A 23,610-nucleotide genomic window follows, 5' to 3' on the forward strand; every position below is an offset into this window, starting at 1 on the left:
CAATATAAATCAATCATGGATATTAGAAATATAAATTATGTGATACAAAATATATTGGATGGGGGTGGCTAGGTGGCGCAGTGGATAAAGAACCGGCCCTGGAGTCAGGAGTACCTGGGTTCAAATCTGATCTCAAACACTTTTACCTAGCTGTGTGGCCTTGGGCAAGCCACTTAACCCCATTTGCCTTGCAAAAACCTAACAAAAAATATATTGGATGAAAATAAAATTATAATCTTGCTAGAGACTGTGGGGAGAATTAAAGAAGAAATAAAAATTGAGGTTTCTCAGTAACTCAGAAGCAAACAGAAGAAGACTGTGACACAATCTGGTTGAAGAAATGGAAAGAAAACAGTTCATGTAAAAATCATGGAAGAATTGTTATAACTCAGTGGAATGAATGTAGGAAAAAGAGAAATAATGATGAAAGATGGCATCTGATCAGAAAGATACCTCAGCAATGTGTAATGGGCTAGAAGCTGTTGTTCAGCAGAGTGTAGAGTTCAGATGGATAAGTCTGGGACATTTGGAAGCAAGACAAGTTTGCGTGGTTAAAACTCTCATTATTAGTGGTTGATATACAGAATATTTCAGATTGATTCTCTACTCAACATTTGGAATTATTTTTTAAAGTTTTCTTGATGTTCCTCTGTGGCTTCAGAAGGATCACATAGCATTTGGGGATGAAGATACAACCTAGCAAGCCAGTACTGGAGCTCAAGATGGAGAAGACCTCCACAGCCACCATCATTTTCCCCTTGGTGCTCTGGTATGTGGGGAAAAAGGAGATCCAGACACTGCAGAACAACATCATGCTAAAAGGTAATGAACTTGGCTTCATTAAAGGTGTCAGGGAGATTACTGGCCAGAAAAGCCACAATGAAGCTCCCCAGGGCCAAGAATCCCATGTAGCCCAGGGCAAGGTAGAAAGCAAAGAGAGAACCCTCATTGCATTGTAGGATAATATGTTCATGGTCAGGGTGTGTATCTGCCTCTGGGAATGGAGGGAAGAACAGCAGCCAGATTCGACAAATAATGCCTTGAAACGAGGTACAAGAGAGAACCACAGAAATGGGTACTCTGGATCCCACCCATTTCCTTCTCCTGCTGCCTGGTCTGGTGGCTCTGAAGGCCAGAACCACAGTAATTGTTTTGGCCAAAATAGAGGAGATGGCCACTGTGAACATGACTCCGAATGTTGTCTGTCAGAGAAGGCAATTGATTGCAGTTGGGCGACCAATGAAGAGCAGAGAGCAGAGGAAGCAGAAGATGAGGGAGATGAGGAGAAGGTAACTAATATCCCAGTTATTGGCTTTCACTATGGGTGTGTTTTGGTGCTTTATAAATACCCAGAGAACCAGAGCTGTGAGGAGAGAGAAGCAAATACCTATTGAGGCCAAAGTGATCCCCAAGGGCTCTTCATAGGCCAGGAAGGTTACCTCTTTGGGGAGGCATTGAGTCCTCTCCTTATTGGGATATTGATCTTCTGGGCATTTAATACATTTATCTGTGTCTGAAGAGAACAAACATAAAGTCTCAATATTTTAATGTTAGCAAATATTCCCTATTAGAGACTCAGAAAGTGCTTGTCAAAATAAAACAATTTGCTCCATCTGGTTTCATGGAAATCAGAATCTGATGGACACAGGACTTGAAAGACCCGAATTTGAATTCTGACTTAGATACTTCTTTGTTTTGTGTTCTCAATTTCAATTTGTGTTCTCTCCTCCAAATAAATCATCTCTATAATGGGGATGACAATTATTTCTCCCTCATAAAGTTATCGGGATCCAATGATTTAATATTTAAAAACTTTACAAATCTCAAAGTACTAAATAAATTGCAACAAATTTGAATTGTGTCTGACTTTTTGTGACCCCATTTTTATATTTTCTTGGCTAAGGTACCTCCATTACTTGCATTTCTTTCTCTAATCCTGCTCTTCCCCTTTTTGATGATGAAGCTGGGGTAAACAGGGTTATGACTTTCCCAGAATCACATAGTAAGTTTCTGATTTGAACTCAGGAATATGAAGAATATGAGTCTTTCTAAATTCAGTTCCTGTCCTTCATCCACTGCTCCATCTACTTGATAATGGCTAAATTAGTAGCTCTTATATGAATAATATTTGCAGAGTACTTTCTATATATGAGGTACTATTCTCTGTAACAATAACAATAATAAATATGATAACAGTAAAGAAATGCATTTTATTGCTGACTTTATTTCCTAAAGTTAGACCATAATCTTTAAAAGGGTTCATTGCTTGAGTTCTCTATTCTTTGTAGTTTCTTCTTGCAAGAAAATGATTCCCTTGCTCTGAATACATTAGTCTTTCACAACCTCTTCTGGAATGTGGGTGGACATGCAACCCCTACAACTTTTAACATTTTAGTTCCTTTGTCTTTCTTGTTCATGCTTCATATATCCATGAAGTGTCTCTTTATAACTTCTGTTGACATTATGTCTTTTGGGCTTCACCAACATGACTGTTAAGTTCCTTTGATTGTCATCAACTCTGAATGGCTTAGGAAAACTAATGAAAGAAACTGACCATTTGCCTGAGAAGAGAAGATTTTAAAGGTACATGAGAACTGGTACTATGTATTCCATGTGAAGGAAGGGCTAAACTTTTGTCCTTTTGGTTCTAGAGGACAAACCTGAAAAAGGTTCAGAACTGAGTAGAGATCCTATAGGTTCCCTGTCAGAGAAAGTTCCTTAATAATGGAAGTGGTCTAGAAAGGCCAGGGCTCCATTGCTCCTAAGAATATCCTCTCCTTGTGGGACTTTTAGCAGAAGCTAGATGATCACTTTTAGGGTGAGTGGTAATGGGGACCTGAGGGTTGCTGAGGGGCTCCCCTTTGTGAAAGGTAATGATTCTTAGCTCAATTCCCTTATAAGCATCCAGTCTTATTTTGCTTCATGAAGAGGGCATATTCAATGAGATCTCCTTGCTAAAAGAAGAATGGAAAGGGTACAGAGGTTTTTTGTTTGATTGTTTTAGTTTTAAGCTTAAAACTTTTTTCTGTTGTAATCTGTCAGGTTCCTGCTCAATTCCTTCTATTTCAGGTAAGGAGAACAATGCCCAGTATACCTTTTAAACAGGTTCAGTAGATGCTTCTCGTAATTTACCACTTTTCCTCCTTTCCTGCTGAGAAGACATCATCCCAATCACTTTACCACTGACTACTGAAAGAACTTCCTACACAGAGGTTCCTCCAGGAACTGTTCTAGGAATAATCATCACAATAGAATTCTTTACTTTCGTTTTTCTCCCATTCTTTTCAAAATATATTTGAATCTTCCCCAAATTCAAAGTTTTGTGTTGATTAAATGAAAATCTGTACTAAAAATAGATGAGTGTTGAGCAGAAAGGCAAAGAATTTTCTGAGTGACTGATGGGATTGGGAATAGGTAGATTTGTTCCTTCTTGGCTCCCTAGTGCATCACATAGGTAAATATCCAGGAGGAACAGTTGAAATGAATTGGAGAGCACAATAGATTGCAGTCCAGTACCTTATCTGGTTACTAACTATGTAATTATAATTGGCCGTATTAATTTCTCTTCTGTCAAACTTAGTATAGAAGGATTTATATTTTTTCATTTCTGTTTTGATGGGAAAAAGTTGTTGAAAACTAAAGTCCCATTAAATGTAAGAGATATTTGCAAAGAAGTATTCTTTGCAGCAATCAATCCCTAAGCAATTCCCTAATTTGGGGGAATCTCAAATTCACAAACTTTCACTAATATTGATCACTCTAGGCTTTTGATCTTTCTTCTAGGATTCCCTTTTGTCTCTAAACATCATGTTCATAAACTACAAGTTTCCTTTTCCTGTTCATTACTTAGGAGACTTATTCTGCTTCATTCTGTTATCCTAAATCTTTGTTTAATGAGGGAGATCAAAGTATCCATTTGACTTACCAGTCTGATTGGAAATCTGCCCCTCTGGGCAAGAGGCACAGTCAAAACAGCAGACAGGCCTTCCTTCCATGGTTTTCGAATGGAATCCAGGGTCACAGCTTGTAGTGAATCTAGAGTAAGGAGTTTGGCTTCCCAGAGAGGGATCCAAAGGCTTTTGAGGTAGCATTATTCATGTCTTAGATTTTATCTATGGCTAGGTTGTTTGTAGAAATACACACACACACTAAGTATTCTGCAAAGCTTGCCAGTACTATTTTCAGATGAGTATAGTAGTCATTTTACCAAAGCTTGAATCAATTACCTTGCAAAAGGGGCTGAGGGCTAAAAAAATCCTAGGAGTTGTATTTCCCAACTGCGGGAGAGGATAGTATTAGGGTCAGCACAAATAGTTCAGGTTTTCTTAAATAAGCAAGGCAAAGAGGGGCAGCTAGGTGATGCAGTGGATAAAACACTGGCCCTGGAGTCAGGAGTACCTGGGTTCAAATCTGGTCTCAGACACTTAATAATTACCTAGCTGTGTGGCCTTGGGCAAGCCACTTAACTCTGTTCGCCTTGCAAAAACCTAAAAAAAAAAAAAAATAAGCAAGGCAAAGAAATAGAGGAAAACAATAGAATAGAAAAGAAAATTAGAGCTATCAAGGAAAAATTTCATGCAAAAATATTCATGATTAAAGGTAAGAGTATTAGGGATTTAGCAGAAGAAGAACATAATTTGAAGAGGTGGGAAGAATATGCAAAGCAACAATTCCAGTAAAATCTTCCTGTTACCAATAACACAATTGTGTGGTTACTGACCAAGAGCCAGACATCCTGGAGAATGAAATCACGTATGCCTTAGGAAACTGCTAACAATAAGACGGAATGGACATAATAGAATTCCAACTCATCTGCTTAAAACTAAAAGATTGTGCAGTTAATGTGGAAAACACACCAATGCCCTCTGGATTAAGATCATTTTACAGGCCAATTTTAGAGAACAACAATGCCAAAGAATGTTAAAAATGATTGAGCAATTGCCCTCATTTCACATGCCCGCAAGGATATGCTTAAGATTTTATAAGCTAGGCTTTAACAATAATTCAACCAAAAAAGCAGGCTGGTTTTCAAAGAGGCAGAAGTATAGAAAATAATTGACAACATTCATTGGATTATGGAGAATGCAAGAGAGTTGCAGGAAAAAAAAATCTACTGCTAATTCATTGACTAAACATTGACTGTGTGGTTTACAACAAATGTGGCGAATCCTCAAAGAGATGGGACTTCCAGATCATGGTATTTGATTCCATAGGAACCTGTATGTGGGCAAAGAACTAAACATTAAACATTTGATTGGTTTAATATTCAAAAAAGGAAGATGACAAGGTTGACTATTATCTCCTTGTTTATTGAACTAATATGCAAAGTACGTCTTCATAACTGCCAGACTGGATGAAACAAAAGTTGGAATTGTTACCCAGGAGAAATATCATCAATCTCAGAAATACAGACAATACCTTTCTGAGGGCAGAAACAGAAGAATTAAGAGGTCTCTTGAAGAGAATGAAAACTCTTGATGCTTAAAATTTAAAAAAAACAAAAACAAAACAAAAGAAAAACAAGATCTCCTTAATGGGTCCCATCTCTTCCTGATAATTAGAGGGAAAAGAAATGAAAGCAGTGGAATGTTTTATATTCTTGACTTGAGATGGTGACCATAAACATGAATTAAAAGAGTCTTCTCCTTGGAAGGAAAGCTATGGCAAATCTAGACAATATATAAAATAGTAAAGGAAACACACCTTGCCAACAAAAATCTATGCAGTTAAAGCTATAGGTTTTTTTTTCTAGTAGCTAAGGATGGCTATGATATTTGGAATATAAGAAAATCTCAGCACAGCAGAATTGTCATATTTGAATTGTGTTGGTAGAGAGTCACTGGGTTAGCAAAAAGATCAAATCAATCGATTCTTCAAAAAAATCAATACAGGTTAGTCTCTTGAAAATAAAGACTGATGTCTTTGGCCACATAAAAAGAAGACAAGACTCATTGGAAAAGATCTTGTAAAATATCAAAAATAAAGGAGAAAATAGAGCCAAGATGGCAGAGTAAATGCAGGGACTGGCCCAAGCTCTCTGCCGAACTACCCCAAATACCTTAAATATTGACTCTACCCAAGTTCTAGAGCAGCAGAACCCACAAAAAGACTGAGTGAAATAATCTTCCAACCCAAGATAACTTGGTATATCAGCAAGAAAGTTCTCTTGCACCAGGGTGAGATTGTAGCACAAAGCAGCAAGGACTACACCACAGTGAACCAGTCCCAGCCATCCAGTAACAGAAACTCTGGAGACTGGGTCAATGGAAGCCATGACAATTTCCAGATCTCTCAGACCATGGATTGCCAAGGACAACACGGAAGGTTAGCAAGACAACTCTATTGCATTGGGGTGAGAGTAGAGCCAGCCCAGAGCACACCTCAGTTATATTGACCTGAGCCCAGTAGACTTAGAACAGGCTTCAGGATCCACTGAATCAACAGTGGTAGATGCTTCCAGAGCTCTCAAGGCATGAGCAGTAAAAAGGTCAGGAGTTTACAGGGATCCCTTTACTATCCCCAAGGCAAGACTTTGTTACTTTGCCCATACTCTGATCTGTGTCATAGTTTGGGGCCCCAGTGCCAGGAAAAGGAGCAGTAGCCACAGAGATTACTGCTGCAGCAGAGCAGTAACTGTCCTCACAGTTCCAGAGTAGAAAGTTTCCCAGAGACCAGAGACAGAGAGTAGTCATAACTTCTCATTAGATGATAAGAACTTGAAAGAACTGAAAACTTACAGAATCTCTGAAAACAGTTGCAAAAACACTCAGAAGTTTGGGGCAGTAAGTCATCTACCCTGAAAGTAGAGCCTACCTTAACAAAGAGTTAAAATCAAATCAGAAGCTAAGGAAATGATCAAACAACAGAAGAAAATAAATCTGACCATTGACAGTTACTTTGATGATAAGGAAGATCAAAACACACACTCAGAAGATAACAAGGGGGGAGCTTCTTCATCCAAAACCTCCAAGAAAAATAGGAATTGGACTCAGGCTATGGAAGAGCTCAAAAAGGATTTTGAAAAACAAATAAGGAGGGTAGAGAAAAAATTGGGAAGAGAAATGCAAGTGATGTAGGTAAATCATGAAAACTGGATCAGCAGCTTGGTTAAAGAGATACAAACACTGAAGAAAATAACAACTTAAAAAGCATACTGGACCAAATAAAAAGAAGTACAAAAAACTAATAAGGGATTGCCTTAAAAAGCAGAATTGGCCAAAGGAAAAGGAGATACAAAAATCTCACTGAAGAAAATAATTCTTTAAAATATAGAATGTAGCAAAGGGAAGCTGATGACTTAGTGAGAAATCAAGAAACAAAAAAAAAAAAAACCCAAAAGGATGAAAAACTAGAAGAAAATGTGAACTATCTCCTGGGAAAAAAACAATTTATCTGGAACACAGACCCAAGAGAGACAATTTCAAAATTATTGGCCTACTTGAAAACCATGACAGGAAAAACATGAACATCATCTTCAAGAAAGTATCAATGAAAAGGGCTCAGATATTCTAGAAGCAAAGGGTAAAATAGAAATTGAAAAGAATCTACCAAACAAGCTGTGAACTCATTCAACCTTTCTGGAGAGCAATTTGGAATTAGGCCCAAAGGGCAATAAAAATGGGCATACCCTTTGATCTAGCAATACCACTCCTGGGTCTATACCCTGAAGAGATCATGTAAAAGGGTAAAAATATCACTTGTACAAAAATATTCATAGCAGTCCTATTTGTGGTAGCAAAGAATTGGAAATCAACTGAATGTCCATCAATTGGGGAATGACTGGACAAATTGTGGTATATGTAGGTTATGGAATATTATTGATCTATTAGAAACCAGGAGGGCTGGAAATTCAGAGAAGCCTGGAAAGATTTGCATGAACTGATACTGAATGAGATGAGCAGAACCAGAAGAACATTGTACACCCTAACAGCAACATGGGGTTGATGATCAATCTTAATGGACTTGTTCATTCCATCAGTACAACAATCAGGGATAATTTTGAGGTATCTGTGATGAAGAATACCATCTATATCCAGAGAAAGAACTGTGGAGTTTGAACAAAGACCAAGGACCATTACCTTTAATTAAAAAAAGCAATTATCCTATTACATAATTTTGCTATCTCTTATATTTTATTTTTTTCCCTTAAGGATATGATTTCTCTCTCAGCACATTCAATTTAGATCAATGTATAGGAAATAAACGTAGAAAACCTATGAGACTTCCTTCTGTGGGGGGTGGGGAGAGGGAAGTGAGAAAGTGAGATTAGGAGGGAAATTGTAAACTTTGGAGAGAGAGAGAGAGAGAGAGAGAGAGAGAGAGAGAGAGAGAGAGAGAGAGAGAGAGAGAGAGAAGAGAAGAGAAGAGAAGAGAAGAGAAGAGAAGAGAAGAGAAGAGAAGAGAAGAGAAGAGAAGAGAAGAGAAGAGAAGAGAGAAGAGAAGAGAAGAGAAGAGAAGAGAAGAGAAGAGGAGAGGAGAGAAGAGAAGAGAAGAGAAGAGAAGAGAAGAGAAGAGAAGAGAAGAGAAGAGAAGAGAAGAGAAGAGGAGAAAAAAAGAAAAGAAAAGAAAGAATCCACCAAACATCTCATGAAAGAGATCCCAAAATAAAAACTACCAGGAATATCATAGGCAAATTTCAGAGCTATCAAATCAGAGAGAGAGTATTGCAAGCAGCCAGAAACAAAATCCAAATATTATCGAGCCACAGTCAGAATAACACAAGATTTAACAACTTCTACATTAGGGGATCATAGGGCTTTGAATATGATGTTCCATAAGGCAAAAGGAGCTCAGATTACCACCAAGAATCAAGTATGGTAAAATTTAACATTCTTTCAAGGGAAAAAGTGGACATTCAGTGAAATAGAGGACTTTCAAACTTTCCTGTTAAAATAATCAGAACTAAAAAGAAAATGTGATCTTCAACTACAAGATTCAATGAAGTATTAAAAAAGGTAAGTAGGAAGGGCAAATCATAAGGGACTTAATGATGTTGCACTGCTTATATTCCTGATACTGACAACTCAAATGAACATCTCATTTATTAGGGTAGTCAGAGACAAGAGTTTATATAGACAAGGCACAGGTAGGAATTGAATTTGAAGGACTAATATATAATTAAAAAGATGGAGTGAATAAGTAAGAGAAGAATGAACTGGGACATCCCTAATTAATATGGATGCAAAAATATTAAATATAATATTAGCAAAAACAATTATAGCAAGTTATCACTAGGATAATACATTATGACCAAGCAGGATTTATACCAGGAATCCCAGATTTGGTTCAATATTAGGAAAACTGTCAGCATAATTAACTATATCAATAACAAACATAACAGAAATCTTGATTATCTCAATAGATGCTGAAAATACTTTGGACAAAATACAGCACCCATTCCTACCAAAAAACACTAGACAGCATAGAAATAAATGGATTATTCTTTAAAATGATAAGCAGTACCTATCTGAAACCACCACCAAGTATTATATGCAAGGGGATAAGCTAGAAGCATTCTCAATAAGATCAGAGTTGAAAAAGGATCCTTGTTATCACCATTATTCAATATTGTGTTAGAAACGCTAGGTTTAGCAATAAGAGAAAAAAAAAGAAATTGAAGGAATTAGAATTAGTAATAATGAAGAAACAAAAATCACCCTCTTTGCAGATGATATGATGGTATACCTAGAGAACCCTAGAAAATGATCTAAAAAAAAACTACTGGAAACAATAAGCAACTTTATATCCACAGGATATATAATAAACCCACATAAAACCTCAACATTTTTATATATTACTAACAAGATATAGCAGCAAGAGATAGAAAGAGAAATCTCATTTAAAATAACTCCAGATAGCATAAAATACTTGGGAGTCTACCTATGAAGGCAAAATCAGAAACTTTATGAACACTTTTTATTTTTCTTGAGGTTCCTCTTTCTTTGTGAGGGTAGGGGTTATGTTTACTTTTACAACATGCCTTGTAGTAATGTTTTTCATGGCTACATCAAGTAACTTGCTTTCTCATAGTAGAGTCAGGAGTAAAGTAGGAGGAAGGGAGAAAATTTGGAATTCAAGGCTTTGGAAATAAATGTTGAAACTTCCTTTTGCATGTAGCTATGGGAAAAATTGAAAAAAAAGTATGTAAAAAAAGAAATCATCTTATTCTAAAGGGAAGTAGGAGAGGAAAGGGATGGGAGAAAGGGGACAGAGTAGGTGATAGAAGGGAGGAAAGATTGTGGAAGGAGGTAGAGGTAAAACACTTGAGAAAATGAATGAAAAGAGGGAGATGGAATAAATGGGGATGGGGGGAGTAGAATGAGGGGGAATACAGTTATGAATAGCAACTTTGAGGGAAAATATTAAAATGTTTTTCTGCTTTTTCTTATTTCTCAAACAAAGAGAATTGGGTGAAATTTATAAAAAAAATAAGAGCCATTCTCTATAGTTTCAGATGAGGTTATCAATAGTATCTATTTAAATCATTTTTTAAAAAATGTTCTAACTCACTATTGACAGGAGAAATGTGAGTTGGAACAATTCTGTGGTACTACTTTATACCTATTAGGCTAATAGAAAAAGAGAAAATGACAAATGTTAGAGTAGATATAGGAAAAATGAGACATTAATACACTATTAAGACGGGATTCAGCAATTCCATAGAGCAATTTGGAACTATGAGTAAAGGGCTATAAAACCATGCCTACCTTTGACCTAGCAATTCCAGAGTTGAAACAACAGGAAGTAAAAGAACCAAAATGTATAAGGATATTCAGAGAGTTCTTTTCTAGTGGCAAGGAACTAGAAATTGGGGGGGATGCCCATCATTTGCGGAATGACTGACCAAAATGTGGTATGTGATTAAGATGAAATGCTATTTTGTTATAAGAAATGATAACAGGATGTTCTCATTTAAAAAAAATTGTATGAGCAGATGCCATAGGAAATACATGGGAAATACAAAGTAACAGCAACATTGCAGGATGATTAGCTGTGAATGACTTACCTTTATTCAGCAATGCTATGACCCAAAAGAACTCTTGATAAAGAATAGTATACATTCCAAAGACAGAGCTGATGGTGTCTTTTTTTTACATTATTTTTCTTGAGGGTTTTTTGGGGAGGGATTATGTTTATGTTTACAATATGTCTTTTTTTGGTAATGTTTTTCAGGACTACACATTTTTAACCTATATCAAATAACTTACTTTCTCAATAGAGGGATTGGAGTCAGAGGAAGGGAGAAAATTCAGAACTCAGAGTTTTGAAAGTTAATGTTGAAACTTGTTTTTCCATTTAACTGGGGAAAAGTAAAATGAAATATAAAGTAAAAAAAAAAGACAAAACAAAAATGGAATTGGAGACCATGACATAGAAAGATAATATCCTGAAACAGTCACAGAACTGGACCCACTTTGTAAGAATGGAGGGTAGAAAGGCCTTGTGTCCTTCACAATAGAGTCACAAAGAATTGGATAAGACTAAAAGACTGAATAATACCAATAGCAGAGTTGCAACTGTGTTTGTATGTCTTTTGGTTTGTTATTGTTACTAGAAGAGGATTTTAAAATCTTCTTCAGAGGGAAAAATGTCAAATATCAGAATTTCTTACCACAGAGACTTTTTCTTTTTTGAGGGGGGGTTTTTGCAAGGCAAATGGGCTTAAGTGGCTTGCCCAAGGCCACACAGCTAGGTAATTATTAAGTATCTGAGACTGGGTTTGAACTCAGGTACTCCTGATTCCAGGGCCGGTGCTCTATCCACTGCGCCTCCTAGCCGCCCCCAAAGAGACTTTTTCTAAGGCTCTCAAGCAAAATGTTTTGGAGAAGTTATTTTAGAAAGGATATCAGAGACACTTCCTGTCACTTTTTGAGGCTTGAGACTGTAGACGCTGCTAAATACACACCAGTGAATTCCTTCAGGACCACAAATATTAAAGCTCTTCCTGTATGTGTTTGTGTGTGTATGTAGTGTGTAAAAATGTGTTTTATTGATTATTCTTCCCACTTAACAGATTTTAAAATGGTACCTTTATAAAGTTAAAAGCATTAGGTAAATGACAGTCAGTACCAAATTTGAATTGAACATTTTCATTTCTTTGAATCTCTTAAAGACGTTGTTTGAGACTCTTAGTAAAAACCAAAGAAATTTATGGAAAAAAAAGTCAAAACATTTTTCAGAACTAAAGATTCTGAAGACTGAAAGTGGAGAGATTGGAGCAAGTTTAGTATTTCAGCATCCCTCTCAGGAGCAAAATCAAGACTGAACTGTGGCAGAGAAGGGAGAAGTCTTAAGGATCATCAGTTCTTACACACATTTTGGAGCTGAAGACCTGTATTGAAGGAAGTCCTGAGAAAATTTCAGCTTCTTCTCCTATTTTCCCATCCCTTATATGTCTATCTGGAGAGTATAAACATACCTACTTTTTGGTGACCTACAATTTTCTAGGATCCTGTATTTTGCTTCAACCATGAAGAGGCCAATAAAACAAAGTAAAGCTAGTCAGGGAGCCCAACTGTAGGGTAAAGTTTGAAATTTTCCTAACCACGAATTCAGAGCAATTATCCTTTAACTCATACCTTTTTATCTATAGCCAAGAAGAAGAAGTCACATATGAAGGATATTGATATTTTTGTATCATCTCAAACATCCAACCCAGTACTGAGTTCATACAGTCTTTAACAAATTCTCTTGGAATGAATACAAGTATGAATGAATGAGAAAGGATTTGTGTTTTTAAATAAAATTGGTCAATCTCTCCCTCAGTCCTACTGGTTATCTACATTCACATTTCCTGAATTGTTTATCCTGATCAACCTAAAATCTATAGGTGATTGAGCTGTTTATAGTGACTTGATTAGATATTTTGGTCTATTTCGTGATATAAAAGTTGATTTTTGTCAAATTTCCTTTGTCTTCTACTTTGTGTCATTGCTATTACAAAGAAAGGGATCCATATAGCAGAGGGAATTGGTATATTTATCATTGTGTGACATGGTATGATATAAAATGGGAAAACATGATAAACATGAATGAAGTTTAGAGCTAGAAATTGGACAACCCGTAGTCAGGCCATAGCTACTTTACATGGCTTAGTAGCAAATGACCAAGATCATTAGATCTAGTAGCATGTTCCTGAAGATTCCCCCTTCCTTCTCCCTTGGATAACATGGAGCAGATGATGTTCTTGCTGTCCTGATTAGACAGAATTCTCCCTGTTCCTTGGACTTTTCACCTGGGATCCTTATCCTTCCCCCAGGAAAACTAAACTAACACTAAAACCTTGATTGACAAACTGATTTCTCTAGACTGCTTGTGCCATTTATCCTAGGTTTGAAAATTCTAATGACTATTCAGATGGTCTGTGTTCTTATGTTTATATCTTTCAAAAAACTAGCATCTCAATCATTCTTTACCTGTTTCCTCAACTTGGGCCACACTATTATCTTCTCCTGAATGGTGAAATCTTGGCCAAATGGAGCCTGATGAATAAACTCTCCCACTTTCACTGGAGCTTCAGTGTGATTATCAAAGGTCGCATAGTTGAGAATATCATAGTTTGCCACGGAGTTTCTGTTCTTGTCCAAGAGCACCTGATTCCCAGCACTGTTGTTAAACTGGAGGTTCTTCAGAAAGAAATGAAGCTAAAAGTGAAGGAAATTAGAAAGAAGCTCCTAAGTAGAGTCCCTCAGGATGTTTGCTAGACTCAATGCTGTCTAACACTATTCCAAATGACTTGAATATGTATTGGGATAGAACAACACTTAAAATTTTTCAAGTGTTGGAATGGATTGCTAATAAAGTACATAACAGAACAGTATCCAAAAAGGTCTTATCAGGCTAGATGGTTGGACCAAATATCAGTAAGAATCTTTCAACTTGGAAGAAAAAACCAAAAAGGTGCAGTTTGCTGAAAGTGGAAATGGGAAAGGAGGTAGAGAAAGAGAACTTAGTTTGGTGCTAGTGGAGTTATGCAGAGATCACCCCCATAATTAATCAGAATGCTTTCAATGCAATGTAATAAGTCTTTATAATCATTTATTAAGTGTCCTATAGTTCCAAGCAACTGAACTGGGTACTTAAGTTATAAAATGAGAATAAGTACCTGCCCTCAAAGAATTTACATTCTTTTGGCAACTGCCTCACTGAAGCAGAAAAGTAAATTCAGTGTGATTCTAGGACAAAAATACAACCAAATTATAAAGGAAGAAGAAGTATGTATTAAGCATCTACCATGTGCAGGGCCCTGGGCTAAATAATCTTTACAAATGTCCTCTTGGTTGACAAGGGAATTGAAAAAGGATTTTTTGTAGGTGATCGGCAATGAGGCTCCAGATTCTAGGAGTCAGAGGCGAGGGAACAATATGTCTCAGTCAAAGTGCTTATGAAGAAGCCTGGAACTGGATAACTTAATCCTAATTCAGAGAACTTTTAGGAGTTGTTGGAATATATAAGATGTTGAGGTATAGTGTAGGAAAACTGAAATCAAAGACTTCAAGAGTTTTAATTCTGAGTATTTTTTATTTTCTCTTAGAAATTAAAGGAAGTCATTTATGATTTCTGACCAAGAGTAGAAGGTAATTGTGGGCCAGGAGAGTGACATCATCAGATGTCCTTTAGGAAGTTAGTTTTCTTTCTCTTTTTTATGTTTTTTGCAAGGCAATGGGGTTAAGTGGCTTGCCCAAGGCCACACAGCTAGGTAATTATTAAGTGTATGAGTCTGGATTTGAACTCAGGTACTCCTGACTCCAGGGCCGGTGCTCTATCCACTGGGCCACCTAGCCTCCCTGGGAAGATAGTTTTCTTAATTTTGGTCTTCCTTCATAACAATTTGAGCTTTATTGGTATTTATAATCTTCTATAATATGTTTTTATATTTATTGTGTATGAATACATCAATACTTTTTACCTCTATAGGATTTGTATAACATTTATTTTTATTTTGTGTGTGTATAGATTTATATATATTCACAATATACATATAAAATTATAGATAACATTATAGAAATAAAAATATGTATATATATATATATACATTAATTCATATTGTCAACTCATTATGTAAGGATTATTTTTTCATCTTTTTTTGCTTATCTTCATTGCATACATTTCAAATTACTTTTCACTTAACATCACTGATGATGATGTTTGTCCTTCATTATCGAAGAAGACCACAACATCAGGGAGCCATGAACTGAATTTGAGTGAGAGGACATTATGCTTAATCGGCAGTCTAACTTTCTTCCCTAGAGCCATCTAGATTCAGTGGCCTATTGGACTATTGGAAATGGCCCTGGATAAAAGGCAGTCAGGGTTAAGTGACTTGTCCAAGGTCACACAGCTAGTCCAGTGTCTGAGGCCTGATTTGAACTCCCTTCCTTCTAACTTCAAAGTCAGTGCTCTCTATCCACTGCACCACCAAGCTGCCCCTCTTTCAATGATAGACTGGAGATGGGAGAAACAAGAATCCCAGGGGACATATATACACTCACACACACTTGCTTTGAGATTGACATCCCATGTTCATATTTTGATCTAAAGATGGAAGGCTTCAGAGGTCATTTAGTCTAAATTTATTTATAGATGAAACTTATGAAAATCAAATAATTTGTACAGTGAAACATGAGGAATAAGTTTGAGAGGTAGGATTTGATCCAGAATTCTAAGATTTTGAAGCAATAACTCTCTCCACTGTATCATGCTGCCTTGGCATACCTAAGTCTTCCAGAGAATGGTGAGATACATGGTTCTAACTTCCTCAGAATCTGTTGGATGTATGGAACCTGTAGTGTTTATGGTCCTACTCTTCTCCTAACAACTTCTTTGCTAGACTCAATGCTGTCTAACATTATTCCAAATGACTTGAATATGTACTGGGATAGTAAAGTCCCTCAGGAACCATTTGAACTGAATTCTCATTCCTGCATCCTGTCACAGAAACATGAAATGATCATAACTTTCAAAGCATCAGAAAGTATTCCCCGAGTGTGCTAAGCAGACTAAATAAAGAGGTAAGCTGAGTCACTAACCCCTTATTTCTTTACTGGACAATATACTGAGTTCCTACTATCAGAGATTTAGACATCCGTGCCTATAGGAGAGAACCTTACCTTCCAGGGGTGAACAACCCAGTTGTCTCCTATATTGGATACCATTTGTAATCCCACCAAGAACATTTCATGAAGGGCCCAGGCCACAGCATACACAGCATTGTAGACAATGGAACTCTGGTCATAGTGATGTCTAAATCATTCAAACGCATTGTGTCTTTAGAGTTATTTGGTGAACAGGACCATCCATCTTTCTCTCCATATTCAAATATACAACCAACAGCTGATTTCCGGAAGGTTCTGAGGAAACCACTCTCTGGATATTTGCCAGGGTTCATGGTTTTCAGAAAATCTTTGAACCCAGGAATCTTATTTGTCTGTTCAGAAAATATCAAGGCCCCATGGAAGCTATAAAAATGGCTAAATCCAGTTTTTCTGGCAATTTACCAATGACTTATGGTGATCCACATTCTTCTTAGAACCCAATGAGGATACCTTGTAAATATCAGACTCAGAAGCAAATTTATATCTCCATAAGTCACAATCACATTGGTTTGAGAAGCTATTATATTATTTATCAAAACATGAAAAGAGTCTTCTCCCAGTGGTTAACCAGTCCTGATCTTTTGTATGAAGGCCACACAGACATCATTTTTGTCCATTTCTTCTTGAAGGTCCCTGAGAAATTTCTCACCATGTGATTCATCTGAGACAGTAAGACTCAACCAGTTCCAGTTGAAATGCAGGATTAATCTCAACATGGCAAGGGGAAGAGATGTGTGCCTGGAGGCCATCTGATAAACAGAAGGAAACTGAAGTGGGTCACTTAGGAGGGGATCAAAGAGACCACAGTGGATCTTAATAGGAAACAAATATGAGCCAATTTTCAGTTTAATGAATTTATTGCAGCAAACTATTATCCCATCCCACCATTCCATATTTGAACCTGGCATCTTTCTCCCCTCTACCTGGAATGGGCTCATTCTTCATCTCTACCTATTAAAATATTTCTGGTCGTTCAGACTTCCACCCAGGGATCATCTCCTTCATAAAACCTGTCCTAACTAAAACAAATTAAGCAGTTTCTGTCTCTGTATTTCTTTGAATCTTTATCATTGAATGAAGAAATTGGCAAATTTTAGATGCTTAATAAACTTTTGGAAGATTCCATTGTCTAATTTTCTACAAGACCTGATGAAGGGGAAAAGTCTGATCTCATCTAGCTCCTTGTTTTCTTTTTCTTCTCTAAGAAAAGGGAGCTCTACCTGTAAAGTAAATTAGATATCAGAATTTGTTAAAGTTATTTCAGGACTGTATTTCAAGTGGCAGATCCTCTAAGATCTGGTCTCTTCGATTCAACCAGCATAGACTGATTCCCTCCCTACCTGTGGGAACTTATAGAGCTCAAGTAGGTTTCCCATGGAGACAGTCAGTTCAGAAGTGGCTCCTCCAATGACTGCTACAGACTTGCTCTGCCTCTCACAGCTGTAATTTGGAATGGTCTGTCCTTGACCTGACAACCACATGAGGGAACTTTCCAAGTTCGTGTCATCACTGTGAAGGGCTTTGTAGATGTGGAATCCCAGAGTGATGTTGGGTAACAGATTGGGGTCTTTGTTGATCTCTTCTATAGCAAATATGAAGGCCAGGACCTGATAATAGTGTTTGACCATCCACCTGCAGAGGGAGGGAGATTATCAAGTCTAAGGATTATTTTTTGATTCTATTGTCCCCTAAAAAGGAACTGAAAATTCCAGATGAAGAATTTCGTCAGCCACATGAAAGTATAATTTTAGGGCTACAATGTATGGCCATGGTCACCCTTTCATTCTTTTTGGTAACACATTGCTATTTCTAAATATTTTTCTTTTTCTACTAGCAAAGACTCAGACACTAGGGCTTTTATCATCTTACTCATTTCTAGAGTGAGGGCATTGGGGTTCTACCATTCAAATCTACCAAATTCTTTAGATAATCAATTAGTAAATTTTCATAAAATAGAATAATTCAGTACAATCATAAAAAAGAAAATATGACAAATATTATTGGAAACACTGGATATTAGTTTGGTAGAAAATATATTACTCACCTGAAATCATCAGCATAATCTCTAAATGGATATGTAAAATAAATATAAAAATAACATCAATAAAAATTAGAATCAAATTAATAAATTATTTTCAGCATTATGAATTGGAGAAGAATTCATGACCAAAGAAAAAAATACACAATACAGAGAACATTGATTAAATGAAATTTTGAAAAAGTGTTTTTTGGCCCTCATAAAAATTCAATTCAGAGGAGATTAGAAAGGATATATTAAGTGGGGAGGAAGTCTATTTATTACATTTCTTTTTTTCATAAGATTTATTTCCAAGATAGGGATAGATTCATGTTGTAAAAACAAGTGCTTTTCTTCCAATTGATGATTTGCCAAAGAATTTAAGTTTCAATGCAAGAAATCCTATGTCTCTCTAGACATATAAAAAAAATGCTCAAAGCTAGCTCTTCTCCAGATGACTAATAGTTATGGTAATGAAAACAAAAACATTGAACCCCAAACTTATATCCATCAGATTGGCAAATTAAAACAGAAAGGAGAGAAATGTATAAAGTCATGTAAGGTAACAGTCCCATTAATGTTCTATCTGTAGAACTATTCATTGATTTTGGTATTCTGGAAAGGGATTTATATCTATGGTCAAAAAGTTACTGAATTGTAGATGTCTTTTCACTAAGTAATACCTAAAAGAGTTAAGAAAAAAGAGGAAAAGTACCTGTATATAATGAAATGCATATAGCATCTCTTTTTTTTTTTAGTGGCAACCATGTGTACCAAAAGAGTTGCCATGGATTAGAGAATGACTAAAGAAATTATGACATATGGATGTAATGGAATACTATTATATTATTACAAATGAAGTAATATGATTTTATATTAACAGCAGAATACTTATATGAATCAATGTAGGATGAAGCTAGTAATGGCAATGTTGTAAAAAACAAGATTTCCAAAACACCTGTTTGAGCAACATAGTGATCCATAATTATTGCAAAGGATTGATTACAAAGAATTTACCTACATCAGTTGATGGACTGATGTGCAAAATAAGACACTCAGATTTTGGTTTGGCCTCTATGTTCATTTGTTTTCTTAATTATGCTTAATTGTTACAAGGAATTTTTTCTTTTTTTTTTCAATGGGAGATTGGAGGTAATTCAGGGAAAAAAATCCTTGAAAATTGAAAAAATTAAAAAATAAAATAGAATAAATACTTACTGAAGTTCTCTCTTATAGTAGTGAGGATGTTACCAAAAGCTTTTCCAATACTTTTGCAACATTTATGTACAAATAAGGGAAAAATCCTCCAATAACAAAATCTCCATGTCTGTAGTATCCAGGGTTGAAATTCCTTTCTAGGCAGCAGAGAGTCCCTTCCTCCCTGCTCACAGGTAGTGATAGCTACAAGAGCAGGAAGAATAAAAGCAGGAAAAACATCAGAGAGACTTCTCCTCAACTCATAGGCAAGGCCTGTCTACCTTCTAGCTAAGTTTGTGATGAGCTGGGGGTGAAGTAGGCAATGCAGCTGCTGGGACAGCAACAGCTGTCGAAGTTTCAGGTACCTTAGGAAGAGAAAACTGTCCTGCAGATGAGCTCTCTCTTTCCTGAGTAGCTACTCGAGTTTTGCCTTGTCCCTCACATTTGTGGAGACTCAATGTAATCTGACTCTGGCTCATGTCCAAGAAAGAGGCATTGCTGGCCTGTCCAGGGTGTATTTATGAGGACTGACTCTGGCTAAAAGATCACTGAAATGCTTTTGTCACTACATGTTGATTGGATCCTGTGTTTACATCCCCTTACCCAGAGAGAAGGAGTTGAGTCCATGGGAGACTCTCGGGAGCCTGGCTGCTTGCAGCTCTACACCTGTGTCGCTGTGACTGAAGGGGAAACAAAATGTTTTTCTCATTCCTTTCCAACTCCTTGTGCTGTTCATTGGGATAGTGTGACAGCTGCAGTGATCTCTCCAGAGGCAGGGGAATTTCATAACATATGATAACCTATGTAGGAAATTTTGTTCCTATATTAACTCTGGGCTGGGACATCAGAATAGTCAGTGAGAGGTAACAAGTTCAGAAAGCTGTGCTGACTGAGTGACCAAGGATTAGATAAACTCCGTCTACTTGCCACTAGGTCCTCCAAACAGGAAGATCTGCTGCCTTGGGTTATTCTCCAAGTAATGTTCTTTGACATGGATCCTTTACCAAATTTCTTGCCACTGTTCCTCCAGTAACACATAGGAATTTTTCCTGTTGTTATTATCTATCAAAGACCCCAAATGGTCATTGAAGGATTTTTGTCTAAGCAAGTTTTGGTGCAGAAGAACGTTATTTTCTTTTCTTTTGGCAATGGGGTCAAGGGGCTTGCCCAAGGCCACACAGCTAGGTAATTATTAAGTGTCTGAGACCAGATTTGAACGCCGATACTCCTGACTCCAGGGCCAGTGCTCTATCCACTGCGCCACCTAGCCACCCCTAGAACGTTATTTTCTATTGTCACTGAATATGCAAGCCATTCATCCTCTGCTTGCCTAATTTTGAACCAGACATATCCCATCTCATTTCTGTAATATCACTCCAGTTACCTAAAAGTCTTAAATTTTTATACTTTGCTGATCAGTAACACAAAGAAATGAGTTATTCAATCTTTTCTTTTTAGGTTTTTAGCAAGGCAAATGGCTTGCCCAAGGCCACACAGCTAGGTAATTATTAAGTGTCTGAGACCGAATTTGAACTCAGGTACTCCTGACTCCAAGGCCTGTGCTTTATCCACTGTGCCACCTAGCCGCCCCTTACATGACTTTTAATGATAGATAGAAACCAGTCAGTGCGCCGGATTGTAATCCATTACATTTTTCAATTCACCTCAACCTTGATGTTTTGATTCACAATGGGTGCCAAGAAAGGTACCACTCAAGGTACCACCATTCAATCTTAAGACAGAATTCAGTAAACTAAATATCTATTAACAACTTACTGCTACAATGGCAGAAGAAATTATTTCAATGAAGGATATGGGTCTAGTGTCTAACCCTAAAGTGTATATGCAGGCATCTGAGATTCCCAAGACAAAAATCTAAATAGTCTATGCCCTAAAGGAGTTTTCAATCTATTAGGAACAAAACTGTTAAGAAGAAAAACGACGCTTCCCTGTCTGGATGGGTGATGATGCTTTAAGGCTGATTCCAGTGTGAGAATAAGGCCCCGGTAAATTTTTTCATGTCTCTTCCCTCACTGAGTTGAACAGTCTAATAAAGTTGTGGATATTTTTATCATATGCAGACTAGGGAGTCCAGTCTCAGCATAGTTATAAGGAAACGTGTAGCCAGAAATGTCTTTTATAGTTCCACATAGGATAACTAACATAGATGATATGAGAAGATGAGTAAGAAAACTATCAGTGCAAAGTGAAGCAAAAGGAGATGAAATAGAAAGAGAAAAAGGAAAGGAAGATAAGTAAAGGGAAAAAAGAAGGAATAGGAGATTGAAAATTGGGATAAGAATAGGAGGATGATGACGTGAGTAATGTAGAGAAGAATAAGGGTGTAGAGGGGTAAGATGAAAGTAGAGGAAAAGAAAAAAAGCTGTGCTCAAATGATTTCCCTCTATACAGTGCTTCTTTTGCATCTTGGGATGGTTCCATCAGACTCCTGTAACTTAACTTGTGTACGATTGCTCTCATTTTAAAGACAATAAAACTAAGGCACAGAAGCAAGAAAGAACATATCCCTGATCCCATAGTAATTAATTCAGGACAGAATACAAATCAGGGTGTCTTCAATACAACTTTAATAGTTCTTCCAGTCTGCCTCATTATCTCTCAGTGAGATCATTTAAGTCTTTAGAGTATATATCAAAAAGAGTTCAGCTTTGAACAATTCAAAGACTAATCATGATTCTAGAGGTGTTATTTTTAGCTGCCATCTTTGAAATACTCTAAAAGGACTCTTTAATACAACTTTAATTATTATTCCTAAAATATTATAGAATTCTATTTCTTTTCTAATTAAAGTTGAATTTAGGGAACTGTAATTTAGTTGAGAATTTCCTAAGGAAAATTCCTGAGAATAGAGACTTAATATGGCCCAGAGTTACATGGGATTTTTGCCTACCATATCACCCTACTGGCACATATTGAAGTGAAGTCCATTTAAATTGTTAAAATTTTCATTCAGATTGCTGGAGTCTGTTTCACCCCAATGGAAAAGAGAGAAAAGTCCTAAAATTTGGCAAGGATGTCAACTATATCTTCTCATTTATGCACAATATGGTAAATATATATATATATATATATATGTGTGTGTGTGTGTGTGTGTGTGTGTGTGTGTGTGTGTGTGTGTCCATTCAAAATCTCTAAATTGCTTTAGATTATTAATGATTTCTCTTTAATTCTAGCCATTTAACAAATTTATTCTACTTCCTTAGGCAAGCAGAGAATGAGGAGCTTAAATATTCAGTGACTACAAAAAATAAAGTTGCATTCTTATGCCCCAAAACTTGCTTAGAAAAAAATCCTTCAATCACCCCTTGGAGGTCTTTGTTAGGTAATAACTAATGGAAAAATTCCTATGTGTTGCTGGAGGAATAGTGTAAATATACTTGGTACAGGATCCATATCCCCAGTATATGTGCTTGATGAAAGAATGATAGGTGACATTTTGTTGCATTGGATGAGCACAAGGTCAATATTTTGCTAAAACTATTGCCTTGTTGAAATGTTTATTTATGTGATTATTCTTTGGCCAGGATTTAAGATGCTTCAGTATCTTAGATTATGTCTGACAAGGGAAGTATATAATAGAACTATCATCTTATTTCTTCTTAATATGGCCCAGAATTATGACATTTTTGCCTGCCATAGTACCCTACTGTCACATATTGAAGTGAAATCCCCTCATTCAGATTGCTGAAGTCTGTTTCACCCCAATGGAAAAGAAAGAAAAAGAAAACTTTTGTTACAAGTATGTATAGCAAAATAAAAGAAATCTCTCCAAGTGACATTTCCAAAAAAAATTTCTGTTTTAACTCTGAGTTCAACACCTCTGTATCAGGAAACTGTGTCACATGCTTTGTCACAAGTCATTTGGAGTAAACTCTTGCTTCTCTAGATGTCCAGAATTAATCCTCTAATTATTCATTACAAAATTTCCCACAGAAATTCAACCGAATTTGCCTGGTTTCCATATCCTGCCCAAAACATATTTTTGTGATGTTGAATTTTTGAACTAGTATAAGAGTTTACGTTGGCCTTTATTAAATTCCATCTGCTTAGCTTGACATCAATATTATCAAAATCTTATTTATTCAAGTCCTTCTAAAATTTGGAAAGGATGCCAACTATATATGCTCATTAATGCACAACACATATATTTAAAATATTTATTCATTCAAAATCTATTTTCAAATTGTGTTAAATTATTCATGATTTCTCTTTGATGCCAGTCATTCAACAAATTTCAGTTCCACTTCTTTATAGCTTATTTACACAATATTTGCATGATTA

At 36.4% G+C, this 23,610-nt stretch overlaps 1 pseudogene; it reads right to left on the reverse strand.

Moving 5' to 3' along the window:
• Positions 1 to 295: 295 nt before the first annotated feature.
• On the reverse strand, positions 296 to 17,741 carry LOC141508946 (vomeronasal type-2 receptor 26-like; annotated as a pseudogene).
• Between the last annotated feature and the right edge of the window lie 5,869 nt (positions 17,742 to 23,610).

The sequence above is a fragment of the Macrotis lagotis genome, chromosome 1 (assembly GCF_037893015.1).
Source record: "Macrotis lagotis isolate mMagLag1 chromosome 1, bilby.v1.9.chrom.fasta, whole genome shotgun sequence".
NCBI classification, from domain to species: Eukaryota; Metazoa; Chordata; class Mammalia; order Peramelemorphia; family Peramelidae; genus Macrotis; species Macrotis lagotis.